A 732-nucleotide genomic window follows, 5' to 3' on the forward strand; every position below is an offset into this window, starting at 1 on the left:
CCAATCACATATTGGCTAAGCCCCAGAAGAAGGCTACAAGAAGTTGTGTAAAGTGTGACTATACCGTGAAACAGAGGATAAGCCACAGCGAACCCTCCACAGTGTAACATAAGGCTGATGTGGCCGTCCCAGGAGCTGTCTAAATTCCAGGCAATTGGGACATCAGTGTGACTCCAAGAGGATAATCTTGTGTCTTCAGATATTTACATTTTTCATGTAAGAAACTTTGAAAAGTAATATTTTAACTTATATATTCTGTATAAAGAGACTGTATGCTGATGTCAACTTGTAGAATACAAAAGATTTGATTTTCAAATTGAATATTTTCATTAACATGGTTTATATTGATGCCCCAAATTTCCTGTTACGGTGTACAAATCAAGTCCTGCAGGAAGCTGCAGTGTTACAAGCTCAAGATCACACAGCCACCTATCGCTTTCCCCCATGTGCAAATGAACCACAAACCAGGACTGCATTATGCAACAATATGGTTCCCATGTGACTGTTGTGTTACTATTACATCTCCAAGCTGCCCTCTTAAATAGATTCCTTTGACAGCTTCTTGGGATGCCCGCATGAGGTTCAACAAACTCCACTTAATATGAGGACGCAACAGTGCCTCCACCATGTGTTCAAACCAACAGACAGCTAATGTGAGTTCCTCAACACACTGCTAGTGATAATAAAAAGATAAGTTTGTATGTATATGTGTTATATGTGTATACATACTTT

Source organism: Penaeus monodon, chromosome 34 (assembly GCF_015228065.2).
Source record: "Penaeus monodon isolate SGIC_2016 chromosome 34, NSTDA_Pmon_1, whole genome shotgun sequence".
NCBI classification, from domain to species: Eukaryota; Metazoa; Arthropoda; class Malacostraca; order Decapoda; family Penaeidae; genus Penaeus; species Penaeus monodon.